Source organism: Rhagoletis zephyria, unplaced genomic scaffold (assembly GCF_001687245.7).
Source record: "Rhagoletis zephyria isolate East Lansing unplaced genomic scaffold, Rhagoletis_zephyria_1.1 Rzeph_scaffold_00021, whole genome shotgun sequence".
In the NCBI taxonomy this organism is placed as follows: domain Eukaryota; kingdom Metazoa; phylum Arthropoda; class Insecta; order Diptera; family Tephritidae; genus Rhagoletis; species Rhagoletis zephyria.
The window spans coordinates 795,538-807,935 of NW_016157105.1; the positions used below are offsets into that span (position 1 = coordinate 795,538).

A 12,398-nucleotide genomic window follows, 5' to 3' on the forward strand; every position below is an offset into this window, starting at 1 on the left:
CTGGAGGAGTTATGATAAAAGACCTCATATCTGAACAAACAGTTGTATGGGGGCTGAAGGTTATAGTGACCCGATGTTTGTTATTTTCACTGTAAGTCTTCTGTTGATAATGAGTGAAAACAGCGCGAAATTTCATGGTCCTAGCTACATAAATGGAGGAGTTATAAAGAAAATTCTCATATCTGAACAATCAGTTGTATGGGAGCTATAGGTTATAGTTACCCCATCTTTTTAATTTTCACTGTAAGTTTTCTGTTGATAATTATTGAAAACAGTGCGGAATTTCATGTTCCTAGCTATATAAATGGAGGAGTTATAACGAAAATTTGTATATCTGAACAATCAGTTGTATGGCAGCTATAGGTTATAGTGACTCGATCTTTGTAATTTTGACTGTAAGTATTCTGTTGATAATGGGTGAAATAATTGCAAAATTTCATGTTCCTAGCTGCGTAAATGGAGAAGTTATAACGAACAAGTAAGAAAGTCTAAGTTCGGGCGGAGCCGACCATTAAATACCCGGCGCAATTATTAAATATATGTTTTCCACCTTCCCGAAAGCTACCGCTACACGATAAGCCGGGGTGTATAAATTTTAAGTAAATTAGCGTCCTTAAATTTCGAAATATTGCAGTTTCAAGCATTTCTGAAATATACCGTTATATGAAAAGCGGTCGTAATTTTAGTCCGATTTCAATAATTTTCAACGCTTTGCTTTTATGTGGCAAGCACAATAACCATACCGAGTTTGGTTCAAATTGCTAGAACGGTTAGCGAGATACATATATGTGATCATAAGTGGGCGGTGCCACGCCCATTTTCCAAAATTGTATCATAAGCATATTTCTTGGTAAAAAATTGTTGCAACCATCTATTTTGAATAAATTAGCTTTAATATTTACTGATTTATCGAGGATTTCGTATTTTTCTAAATTACCGTTATATGGGATGTGGGCGTGGTTATTGTCCGATTTTAAAAAGTTTTGGCCGTTTGGTATGGTGTAGCAGGACCAAAAACTGTGCCAAGTTTGGAAGAAATTGGTGCAGCGGTTACCAAGATATACACATGTAACCATAAGTGGGCGTGGCTACGCCCATTTGCCAAAATTTTTTAATATTCTTATTTTTCGTCTAAAACTCATTGTAAATATAAATTTTGAGTGAATTATCTTTAGTAGTTACTAAAATATCGCACTTTTCGTTTTTCTGAAAATTACCGTTATATGGGAGGTAGGCGTGGTTATTGTCCGATTTCGCCCATTTTCAATACCATCCGTCCTATGCCAAAAAGAAGTCCACGTACCAAGTTTCGTTAAGATATCTCAATTTTTACTCGAGTTATCGTGTGCACAGACGGACGGACGGACGGACGGACGGACGGACAGACAGTCACCGCTTAATCGATTTCTCTTTTCATTCTGATCATTTATGTATACAATAAAAATCTCATATCTAAACAATCAGTTGTATGGGAGCTATATGTTATAGTGGTCCGATTCATCCTGTTCCGACAAATGATTAATACACTATAAAAATACACCTACCTACCAAATTTTATCCGGATATCTCGAAAACTGAGAGACTAGATTGCATACCAACAAACGGACAGACGGACAGACGGACATGACTAAATCGACTCAGCTCGACGTTCTGATCATATAAGTATACATTTTAATGGGTCTATCTCTTTTTATTCTGGTACTTACAAACATTGGACCAAAGTTATAATACCATTTCATGCTCATGAAAGGTATAAAAAGGTAGCTCTGGTGGATAGCATTTTTAAATAAATTTAGTGAAAAAGTGATAATTATTTTACCACTTTTATTAAATGCCTATTTTTCTGCAACTGCATTGCCCTTCTCAATTGTCTTCAGGATGTTGGCCTTTGTTTATGAAATCACTAAGTATAATGATTATTAAGCAACTCAAAAACTATACCAGTGTGATTACCGACGTATCCTTTTGAGAGGTAGCCGCACCCTTATAAAAGGAATAAGACCCAAACTTTTCAGGTCAAAATTTCAGTAGGTTGCGTCTGTATGGCCTTTTCAATTTTATAAATTATCATTATTTTTAAGTGGAAAAATAAAACTCAAAATTTATGATAATCTCTGCGCGAAAAAATAAAAATCATAAAATAATCATTATTTGTAATCCCAAAAATAAAAATCAAATAATAATTATTTCTGTTTGAGCGTAAAAATAAAACTCAATAATAATTCATAAAATAATGATTAAATGCTGATTTAAATTATTTTGCTCATAATGATTACCTTCCCTGCGTTTAAAATTTGAAATAAAATAGTTTACTGAAAGTACCACATTTCACTGCTTTTGGCCTGGTGCGGGACTAGTTACTATCGGACTGGTTCGTTTTTGGCGAAAAAGAAATAGTACTGAACTAGATTTTTGGTTCACTAGTTCGTGGTTTCCCTACAGGGTTGTAGGACTTGTAGCGCTTGTATTACTGGCCCCAAGTAGAATTCGACATACAATTGGAAGTGTGAAGAGTACAGAAACAATATGGTACGGATGAAATTTTAATAAAAGAAATTCCTAAAAGCATTTAAAAAATGAAAGATTTTCTAGTATCTAGATACCCTGAACTGGAATAATTTTTCTATTTGAATGTACTTGTTTCCAGTCTAAATGCGAAGATGGCGTTTAACTTTTTTGGAACATTTCAGTTTTCCCAAGATTTTTGTTAATCAGCCCTTTCTACCCTACTCTTTTTCTTCTTTAACAACAGAGCTGGACTCCCACTACCTTTTGCATTTTCCGCTGGTCTTTTCTGCGCATGTATTTCCTTGCATTTTGTCCGAGGCCTTCACAAGCTAATGCGCGTCAAACCTGTACAGTAGTGGGCTTAACATCGCGTTCTGTACTGAACATTCATCCAGTCACTCTTCCTCTCGAATAGGGATGGCAAAGTCGACTTCGACTTTCGACCAAAATCGACTTTTTACTCCTGAAAGTCGAATTTTAGTGATCGACTTTTAGTTTATGGAAGTCGACTGAAGTCGACTTTTCAGTTTCGACTCTAGACTTTTTTTGACTTATTTGCGTATAAAAACTGATCTTCTAACAAGGGGCGGAGTGCTGTTTGGTCGTATTTAAAAAAAATGCCAATAAAACTGAAGTGAAATTTGAAAAGTGTGGTAGAGAAATGAATTTTAATGACAGTACAACAACATTATCAAATCATTTAAGACCAGCGCATAAAATTACTATACGAAAACCAATTCCTCAAATTTGTTAATCGTTTGTCTCCACAATCTTCAGTTAATAATGAGGTAAGATAAACATAGGTATTTATTTTAAAAATTTCATGCAAGAAAGTTTTTCTGCATGAGTTTATGTAAGTTTCTACAGACAGTCTTTGGTTCGAATTTGACCAATCCGTAAGGTACAACGTTTTAAACACCGCTAAAAACGTTGCTGGCAGGATTCCAGTTAATATGCGACATTAGTCGTGAGGATAGTCCCAATCCACTAGCTGTCTGGGCTACTCCCATATTTATCCATGCTTATAAAGTGGCACTATATTTCTACCAATACCCGCCAATTCTGCTCCATCGGAAGGACACATTTTTCAAAAAGTTGTCCGTAATTACCAAATATCGATTAAAAAAAATTTTAGAATTTTTTTTTGTGAAAATTTAAAAATTTTTAAGTTATTTTTCATAAATATAATTTTTAAAAACCCTCACAACCAACATTTTAATGCTGTATAACTGGAACAATTTTTAAAAATCCTTTAGTGTCTGTTTTTTTTTTTACCTAGCATTGAATTTCACTAAATTACAGATTATTCTAAAGACCGCTAGTAAATCATGATATTTTTGGCGTATTCTGACTCTTATATTTATAGCTAATATATGAGTTAAATGCAGAGTATAGTTAATACATTTTATTTTTATTAAAAAAGTCGACTGTACAGAGTCGATCGAAAAGTTGAAAGTGAAGTCGAACAACCCTACTCTCGAACAGTTGGGCCTTGTATACCAGTGTTGCCACTTGAAAACATTTCTAGGTCCCAAAACGCCTACCAAATCAGTTTCCAAACTACCAAAATTTTTCATCATGAAAACGAGATTTCACGAGTTTTCGGGGCTTTTAGCTGCACAAATTAGCAGTAAAAATTAGAACTACACATAATATTGTTTACAGTATTGGTTAATTATTCACACCAATCTTTAAGATTAAACAAAATAAATTCAGGCCATTAAATAAAATAATTAAGTTATTGTATAAAAAAATTCTGTAAAATATTTTAATATCTTTGAGATTGATTCAATTTATATCAAAAAATCTTTTTGATCTTTTTTGGGTGTGAAAAACAAAAGCAGACATTTTATGCATTTCAATAAAAAAATTTCCAAATTTGATTCAATTTGCACGCACTCACCCTTTTTACCAATACACTCGCACTTTGCAAATTGCCTATCACCAATTTTTCTTTCAAAACGATAGGTAATTTCTTGTTAATTTCAACAACTAATCGGTCATAGCTTTGGGAAGTGAGTTTTTGTTTGCAGAAAATTGTCTGCTTAATAAAATATATAAAAATATAGAGAAAACTTATACGTGTAAGCAGTGTTTTGAACGTGTAAACTTAAATTAAGCAAACAAATTTTAATGTTCAGTTTGGTTGTATTTTCAAAACATTTTTGCCTACCAAAAGCTTCATCAAACCAACCAAGCTACCAACGCAGAATGAAGCTACCAATTTTGGTCCAATTGGACCAAAACGGCAACGCTGTTGTATACATCGCATTACATCAGTGGTCGGCAGTGATGCCAACTTTTGATTTTCAAAAAGCACCAAAAACTTGTGAAAAAAACGTTTTACCACACTAAAAGCACCAAATTTTTTTGAATCAAATGATGCTTTTTTCATAACGGTTTGTATTTAACAAAAGCAAAAAGTTAACAATATTTCCATAAATAAATCAATACACAAAACTTTTTCGCTCATAACGATTGAATAGCCTCTACACATGCTATGATGACTCATGCTTATGACGTCGTACCGAAGTACTGCCCATTAAAGCTGGTATATTTCGAGAAAAATAATCTAATCGCAACAAACGAAAATGATGTCCTAAGTAGAAATGAACAAAAAAATTTGATGTTTTCATTATATAACCTCAGATATCGCCAAAAACCGTGTTTTTGGCACTTTGGTGTTAGGATATCTAAAAATTGTAGTGCTAGAGCAATTGTGCGGCCAGATTTGGATTCAGCACCCAGAAACGATGTGTTTTACTCAGGAGGTAACAAAAAATCAAAATTTGTACAAATAATTAGAAATGAAAAAATAAATACTTAACTTACCTGCGTACTAGCATTTTCAGCGCGATTGGAATTCAACCAGGTGGGTTTGCAACTTCAGCTTTTTATCAATAATGGTTTGTTTTTAGTGCATTTAAATTTGTAGATTCTGGTAAATTCAGTGCTGTCACAGCTTTAAATATTTCAGGTTTTTATTATCTCGGAGTAATTTTAGTTCAGAAAAAAGCACTAAAAAAGGCACTAAGCACTAAATAATTTTTTTTTTTGCGTTTTAATTTTCAAAAAGCACTAAATCTAGTGCTTAAAGCACCAAGTTGGCAACTATGTTTAAAATAGCTACCATTTTTCGCCACAACGACTTTTTTTTAGCACTTTTTAGCCCTGTTTTAAATGAATTGGGCTACCTCTAAAAATTATGCGCGGCAACACTGTTTATCATCTCTCACATTCGGAATGCGATCGACAAGAAATTTCCTCTCACTCGAATATGGAGTCCGAGCATTGCCTATGTCGGCCTCCCATAAATGAAAAAAACGATGCAAATGATCCACTCGCGATCACTCACAACAGCTTATCGCGAAAAATATTCAACGACGTTGAATGGGAGATATTTGTCCCGTTTGTTTTGGGTATGCATTTTGTTATGCATACAGCATACATACATATGTACATATCTATATGTAAGTAATGCAAGCAAATGCTTTTCGGTTGGAAGGAATGTAGGAATATGCACAAGTATATGAATTATGGTGGTAATATGTATGTATGTACATTTAAATTGCATACATGCATACGTGTGGTTAAAATATATTCCAAGCGAACACTTTTCATTATAATGGTGTATCTGCATGTTATTTTATTATAATGATTACGTTTATTTATTATATTGTAGCAGATTTATTATATGATTGCATTATTTTCTATTTTTCTATTAATGACTGTGTGGAAGCATCTTGTTATTGTATAAAGCTTTTATGTAAGTCTGGCAATGCTTTTGTGTAAGTTTAGTCTGGCAATGCTTTCATATTTTGACAGTTCATTATTGTAACGTATGTTTGTCCTTGTCTTGCATATTGCCAAAATTGCCAAACGTTGTAAAAAAAATGCTATAAAAGCCGACACTTTGCTTAAGCTCGTTCATTTGTGTTCTGGCGATCAGGAGCTCAGTATATCCAGTAAACAAACTTAGCTGTTTTCGGCAAATTTGGTCCCCATAAAGGACTAGTGTTGCAAGCAACACTTTTTCGGCAGTTAGGGTGTTGTGCAGCTATTTAGTGTGGTGAAAATTATTTATGCACTGGAGAGATTTATTCACATGGAATTGGAGATAGGGCTGATAGATTTATTTTAAATAAATTGTGAATCTGCGAAAATATCTTTACAGCAGATAAATATACTTTTTCACTTTTTTCCCGAAAATTTACATACAGGCTCGAAATTATGCGAGGAACATTCAAATATCGTCGCTTGGATGGAAAATTGCCGGAAGCGTAATTTTGACAATTTGTAGTTATAGATGCAGTTATATATTTTAAAGTAAGATATTTCGATTTTTTGTTAACTGGTTTTTGGATATCTTCTTTAATTTCTGAGTAATTGACTAAAATGTTTTCGGCTCTTGGCACAAATTGCGTTAGTATTGCTGTCGTACTAAACTAGTCAAGGTCTTTCAAATAGAGTTACCTGTTCTTCTTTAGTTTCCGACATATTCAGCCTAATCATGAGTTTCATTTTCTAGAACCGGGTCACTTTTTCCTTTTTCGTTTGCGTGTATGGTTAGGTTAGGTTAGGTTATCCTGGCTGCCCTCATCCGCGCAGGAAAGGGCACACTTAGGCCTCCATGGGCCCATTGTGATACCATATTTGAGACTCATACGTCCCTCCTCCTACCTCAGAAATTGAACCAATTTGTAGCTCTGATAAGGCGCACAAAATCGTAGATACTGGCCGAGCCCAGTTCAGCCACACACTCGAAAGAATAGCGAAGGAGCGAGCGTCGACGGGCTCTTGCCAAGGCGGGACAGTGGCACAGGTAGTGCTCCACGCTCTCGATCTCCTCCTCATCGCGGCAGCTACGACAGTAGTCGTTTGGCTGCAGACCCATCCTGGCAGCGTGGGTTCCCATAAGGCAGTGCCCGGTGAGAATTCCGATAACATGGCGGAGCATTGGTCGCTCCAAACGAAAGAGAGGGCGAGATCTACGCTTATCTAACCAAGGCCAGATGTGTCTCGCTATCCTGCACGTGGGATCTGCGGACCATCTTACATTTGCCCGTTCGATAAAGTTATTCTGCAGCCAAAGTTTACAGGAAGATAGATTTGATAGCTGCCTGGCTATCAGAAAAAATAGTTACTGCATGCAGATTAGTAGGAGAATCGATCAGCCATCGAGCAGCTTCGTAGATTGCTGTTAGTTCAGCCTGAAACACGCTACATTAATCTGGCAGACGGAAACTGAGGCTAAGTGAGAGTTCCTGCGAATATATCCCACTTCCTACCTTCAGATCTAGCTTGGAGCCATCGGTGTAGATGGCTGCTGAATCAGAATAAGAGATCAGGATTGAATCCTCCTCCCACTCACATCTTGAGGGGATCCTTGTTTGGAAGTCATTCTTTAGTCCAGTAGGCGGGACTGTATAGTCAAGGCGCCTGACTTTTCCTTGAAGATCTTCCAAAATTTTAGAGTGTCCAAATCTTGTATCACTCCACTTGATCAGCGCGTTTAATCTAACAGCATTACAACTTGCCGTTTGCGTGTATTCACTAAAGGTGGATGAAAAGATTGTTGGCGAAATTTTGTTCGGGCGAACCTCACGATTAGGCTGATTAGTAAAAAGTATCGTTAATTTATAAAAAATTGTTATCACATTTTGGCGTATATCATTAAAACTTACTGCAAATTTTTTGACAAATGTATACGACAAAAAGTTATTAAACTCATAAATGGCTGACACTAAACTAAAAAAATAAGATAATTTAAGAATTTCGTGAACTAGTACATAGCATTCCGAAAAGTACATAGTTACCGAAAGTAACTTGTGACAATCTTTTATCCAGGCGACGATATAACATTAAGCTAAAATCATCTAAATAAATTATAATTGTCATTATTTTCTCACATGGAACATATGCCTTTTGAAGATGTGCCAAATTAGATTGTCGCCTTAAATACAAAAAAAAAACAATTCCTTTAAGCCATCTTGCGCAGCAGTTTGTTGATCTTATGCTCACGGCTACCGAAATCACCAACCTCAACGTAGTGATTAGCCTTCTTGCGCCAGCCTCGGGTTGATGTGTTGAGCTTGAATGGCATCAGGAAGTTGGAGGCTTTCTTGAAGTGGGTTCCAACAGTAAATATTTCGTGCGCCAAATAATCAACGCACTGAACTTCGTTCGCTTTGCGTAAATTGCGTTCGATCACAAGGCTGTCAGAGATTGCGACACGTTGATGGTTGTGCTTGACAATTCCACGTTTGTACATCAATTCACGAACTGATTTAAGATTTGGATAACCCCATATAGGGTTCGGCATGCATAGCATATTAATGGTTGCCTTGTTCAATTTGATGAACAAACCGTGGTTAATGTGGCGAAAACGGAACTACAGTAAAACTTTACGCACTTTTGGTGCAACTTTGTTGATACCGCGGATACGGATCACAAAAGCCAATATGGATTTTTCAGGCACGTAGAATTGGCCGCGTTTTTTGCCACACAACTTCATCTCACGGCGTCCATCACAGAGTTTTCTTGTTTGATATTTCTCAGCATCCACCAAGTTTTCACGTTTACGGAGTGTAATCGCAGCAGAGCGCTTTAGTTTACGCTTGATCAGGGTAGCAGTTTGCTGACCTGCTTCTCGCTGAACTTCAGCTTCGACTCAGGGACAGGAGGCAGCTTCCTGGATGGTTGTCTGCCCTTTGCTTGCGGTTTCTTACCGGCCGTGATGGCAGTCATCTTAACATGTTACTTAGCACATTGAAAACATCGTAAATGAGCCACTCGATTAAATAATTTTCTATTAAACAATTTAGTTAAATACTTTTTAATACATAGATATGCTGCAACCAGGCACTTACTTTCTCAAATTCCATCCTGTTTATCGGCATAGTTTTCCAAATATGGCTGCTACTTCATTACTAATAACTCCATTTTCAAACTGCGCCTTCTTTGTTGCCCCGACATATCCTAAAAATTTAAAATTTACGTTAAACAATAGAAGTCGCAAAAATTAGCAAACAAAATACTCCCTTTGTTTTGTTTTGTTGTCAAATTTCTGAGAAATGTGAATTCACCACGATGCGATACAGAAAGAACAAGGACGAGGGGTATAATTTTAAGTTAACCTATTATTCAGTGGCAATGCGCAGAGCGTTCGGGACAGCAATATTAATTTGTATCAAATGTAACATTAAACGGTGGTTCTAATACATTTTTTGGTGTTATTAACCAGAGTACATACATTATATGGTATCTCTTTCAAAAATTAATGTACTATATGAACTTTTTTTAAATATTTCTAAGTTTCTTTCACGGGTGTTGAAAAGCAACCATGCGTGTAAGAAATTGCATACAATTTGCGTTTGTGTTGGAGTTTCGGTCACGCTGGTTTTGCTGGGCAGCGTGACCGAAACTCCAACACAAACGCAAATTTTATGCTGTTACTAACACACATGTAATAATTTTTGATTGGAGTGCCATCTATTATTTTTTCTTGCGAGGTATCTTTCGCATATGAGTAAGTAGTCAAGCTAATCTTTTTACATATGAGCAAGCAGGCAAACTATTTGGTTTGAAAAATCACAAGAACACAAAACTTCTGGGAGCATTTTTGATTCACTATTAAGAATGTGATAGCAAAACGTGCCGAACTTAATGGGCACGCGTGACGGTCACGTTACTAGGAAAGTGACCGTCACTGTTCTTGCTGGGTTGGAGTTTCGGTCACGCTGTTTTGCTGGGACATTGCAATTGGCGCTTGCTCTGCTGCTACTGACCGCTAGCACTACGTTATTTTGTAGAAATTCTGTGAAATTGTGAACCCACGTTAAGTTACCTTTAAATAAATTACCCCTTAAACACAACAAAGACTTGTTTGCTACAATATATAATAAATGGAACTTCGTGGGGATAAGATTGACTAATCAGAAAAGTGGGCGTCTGGTCAAGACTGAAAGTAAAGAAAAGCAGAAAAAATAATACATCTACATTTTTTATTTCTTTTCGTTCTTTTCTGTTTCGATTCGCCATTATAAGGATATTAATAAGAAACCAAAATTATACACACGTAAATAGAATAACAACATATGTATACGTATGGATGTACATATGTATTACTTAGAAGAGAACTCATTAAAACGAAGGGCTGCATTTCATATCCATGCACACATTCATATGTATGTAGTTATATATGTGTGTATCTATACCCTGCAGCGGAAAGTACTAGTACAGAACTAGTGAATTCACCAACATGGAGTTGTCCTAGGAGGTGACAATTGACTCCCGCTGCGTAACTTGTTGCCTGTAAAAGTACCAGTTTTTTTTCGTTGTGAACTTCACATAATTTCATAATTCAAAAAAAAAGAAAATAAAAATTTTAAATTATATGTACTGCATATGCATAGTGCGATTTGAACTTGGACACTTTCGGCCGCAACTACCCAGCTAGCAGAGAAACGTACTTTTTGCCAACAGTGCAGTTTTCGTACATTTTTCGTATCCGCAAACGTTCAGAAAACGATTTCCATATTTGTTAATTTTTCGTATCCGAAAAATGTCATCTTATTTCAAAACAATAATTTTAAAATATTTGTCCAAACTGAGCATTTGAAAACATGTATACGTATTCGCCAGTAGCGGAGTGTGCAGAAAATTATGCTACTATTTGTTAGCTTTCAGGAGGTCCCAGGTTCGCATTCCGTCAGAAGCAACACATTAAAAATAGTCATTCAAATTGAAATAATTGCTGAATCTTAAATTTATTTTTTTGTTTGGTTTCCTGTACCTATGAACAAGTTTCTGTGAAGTTCATAATGAAATCGAAAAATTGAATCAGACAAATTTCAGGAAAACAGCCGAAAGCGCATCCGTTTTACAACCATTTTCGATAGTTTTCGGCACATACGTTTCGGATGAAAACTTAAGTGGGAGAACTGATCTGAAAAGCGTCCGAAAACGGAATCGGAAAACGGATGTAACATCAGGTTTTTTTACGAAATTGTTTCCATTTTCGGATACGTTCGGGCTAGGTAATTTAGATTTAGCCGGTTGCGAAAGCAAACAGCCGGAGAAATGCAGAAAAAAATTAGCCGTTTTTAGCCGATTTTGCCATTTGCCTTGTTTTCTTAAATTTTAAATATGTAAATATATATGTTTCCATTTTTAACTAGGCGACCCAAAATCTGTTAGAAATGGCTACTAACCTTATCGTGGAGAAAATTTTCATGTCAGGCAGGGTTGTATGAAATTGGGCCGATTTCGCTTATTTTTATTTTAAACGAAGAAGGGATTCTCTTCATAAAATGTTTGTTATAAATTTCTTAATTTTAAGTGTGAAGTTTTATTCGCAAACTTAGAAAATAAGAAATTGTTTCCCTGTTAAGACACTTAAGATGCGTTTGTGTTTGGATATAGTGCCAACAAACAGAATAAATATTACATGTAGATATTGTCCTCCCAGATAGCGCATATTCAATTCTGCCTAAATTAAAAAACACAATTTTTGCCCACTCCCAAAGGTTTAAGGTAAGGGAAAAATTTATATTTTCAAGCACTATGTACACATATGTATTTTTTTAAACAAACTTTTTTGCTGAGAACTTATTTAAATAAATTCCAAAAACCGAATGCCAACTTGAATTAAAGGAACCAACATTGAGGTGAGTCAAAATGAAAATAAAAGAGCACAAATTTCTATATAAAGCAAAACTCTCTGGGAATCTTACGATACATCTGCCGGTCATATGACCGGTCATCTAAATGGGAGATCTGCAGTCTTGTGGCATCATATTTTACATCAGAATTGAAGGGATTTCTGAAAAATCTGACCAGTTCTTTTGTGTAACTGTGATTTTGCATCCCTTGTCAACATATGGCCTCGG

General features: G+C 35.7%; 1 protein-coding gene and 1 pseudogene across 4 annotated transcripts in view; one reads left to right on the forward strand and one right to left on the reverse strand.

Annotated features, from left to right (window-relative positions):
* LOC108362068 (uncharacterized) overlaps positions 1 to 12,398 on the forward strand; it is a 608,307-nt gene that overhangs the window by 473,294 nt on the left and 122,615 nt on the right. The window lies entirely within an intron of this gene.
* On the reverse strand, positions 8,482 to 9,255 carry LOC108362110 (60S ribosomal protein L7-like; annotated as a pseudogene).